The 2273-nt window shown below is 43.6% G+C and overlaps 1 pseudogene across 1 annotated transcript; it reads right to left on the bottom strand.

Moving 5' to 3' along the window:
• Positions 1-315: 315 nt before the first annotated feature.
• Positions 316-661, bottom strand: LOC308251200 (large ribosomal subunit protein eL33-like; annotated as a pseudogene). Its single transcript has one exon. The product of its transcript is annotated as a large ribosomal subunit protein eL33-like (transcript).
• Between the last annotated feature and the right edge of the window lie 1612 nt (positions 662-2273).

Genomic DNA, 2273 nt, shown 5'->3' with positions numbered 1-2273 from the left:
GGCGGTGGCGGGAGCCTCTCCTGCCTCTGCAGGAGCACTAAGGATGTCTGACGGATATCCCCTGAAGGCTCCTGGACTGCGACAGGGTGCAGGCTGGGCTGAGGAACCTCCCGCCCCCCTCCGCCCCCCAGTGCACGAATTTCATGCAATGGGCCTCTAGTGTATATATAAAGTACTTCGCTCATTGCCGGGAATCTAGTGAGCATTTAATGAGAGGTAGCTGCCATAATCATCAATAACTTCCTCATCACCATTAGTATCATGTTTTTTACACAAGAGAACAAATCCATTTTATTTATTTACTTTTCAATAAGTTTAAATCTTTGAAGGGTGCAGTATTACATGGATACTGTGTCCAATGGCCTTAGCAGGAAGGTTGCTTCAGAATTTGGCACGAACCATGGCACCGCTTCCCTGAGCACCTTTCCTCAGATGGCTCTGGTTTTGTTCAGTTTGCCATCAGGAGTCACTGTGTTGTTCTTCGCTTTGTACACATATTTGCTTCGTAAGAACATCTTTTGCCTAGACAGAATTCAGTTTTATCTTGAGTATAAACACCTTGAATTTTAAGAAGAGCTGTGTGCTCTCTCTGGTTCTAGAGACCCTACTTACTGTCGGCAAAAGTGGCTTTGGGCCATAGCCTTTCAGACATACTTGTCATTCTAGAAGTTCTGTCCCAGCAGCCTTCATGGGCTCCAAGATGATGAAAAGAGCCATCATCTCTATTATGACTTAGAAGGAGTGTTCAAAGAGCAGAATGATTACATGGCTCACCAAAACATTTCTCCTTTTTGGATAAGGATAACATCAACATATTTGTGACTAAACAGTTCTCTAGGTAGTTCTGCATCTACATAGATGGGGAGAAAGTTTAAAACTTTCCCAAGCTACCAAGTTTCTTTAACACAAGAAAGCCCGATACAAGAGCCCACCTTCCCATGTAACCCATGCCATAGCATCTCCCTTTTCTTTCTTCTCTTTGTATCTAAGCATCCCTTTGCTCGCATTTCTTCTTTTTATTATGTACTTTGATAATCCACCAGGACTGATGTCTATTTTTTAAATTATGTTCTTGCCCTTTTTAAATGATATATCATTGCAAGTTTTACCTTGCTGCTAGACTCCTGGACTAAGGACTGAATTTGCAATTCTACCTAACTCATCACTTTGGCACCCGCAGTTCTTGGTGCAGGACCTTGAAACGAGACAGGCTTCACTCAGGAGCTTGCCAATCAATCACCTCCAACTAATTTGCAGAGATTCTGAGATAGGCTGCTCCACCTTTAGCTCTTTGACTTAGGAGAACAGAAGAAGACATCTGTAAATGTCATGTGCAACCAAGTACTTCCCCGGACAAATCTTTGATTGTAGTTTTAGAGTATGAAGGACCCATAGGATACCCAAAGAATCAATCATCTCCCACTTTCTGACTCTCCAGCATATTCCTACACCAAAGTGTGTGACTCTTCTTCCAATGCTCCCTCTCAAAATAAAAGGCACCACCAGTTACCTGGTTACCAAGACAACAACCCTAACATACCCTTGGTTTCCTGTATTTCTCTCCTCCACCTGCCACATCCAATCTAGCATCGGGCCCTATAGATTCTAGCTCCTATGCAACGCTTGAATTACTTTCTTCATCTCTTCTACTATCACTTCAATTCAGGTCACTTTCACAAATTGCCTGAATTTACGCAATAGCTTCCCAACTGGTCTTCTCGACTCCGGAGTGTACCCTCACTAATGTTTCACACACATCAGAGCTACAATGATCTTTCTAATATGAGAATCTGCTTAAAACTCTTTAGGGGCTCCCACTCAGAAAAAAGGGACACACTCTTTAAGAAGTAGTCCATTTGCTATTGCTGTATAATTTAACTGGCTAAGGCTAGGATTTCACAGGCAGCACACTGGGGGCAGCTTGTTTCTGAGCTGAATTGTCTGAGATCTCGTCTGGGAATACTCGAAGCCTGGGAGTAACCTGACTGCGGGGGGTTGGCACCATCTGGAGGAGAATTCACTCACATGTCTCCTGGCTGATGTGAGCTGTTGGCTGGACATCAGCCAGCGATTGCCGGAAATACTTTTATGTGGGCTCTCTTCATGGTCTTTTTGCATGGACTAGTTTGGGCTTCCTCACTGCAGGGTGACTGAGTTTCAAAAGCAAATGTCCTCAGAGAACAAGATGGAAGTGTATGGCATTATATAAACGAGTCTCAGAAATGAAAATATCCAGGTTCAAGAAGATGGAGCAAACACATCACCATTTGATG

Source organism: Plecotus auritus, assembly GCF_963455305.1.
Source record: "Plecotus auritus genome assembly, chromosome: 6".
In the NCBI taxonomy this organism is placed as follows: Eukaryota; Metazoa; Chordata; class Mammalia; order Chiroptera; family Vespertilionidae; genus Plecotus; species Plecotus auritus.
Note: the sequence above shows the minus strand (reverse complement) of the source record. Positions and strands in the feature narration are given on the sequence as shown.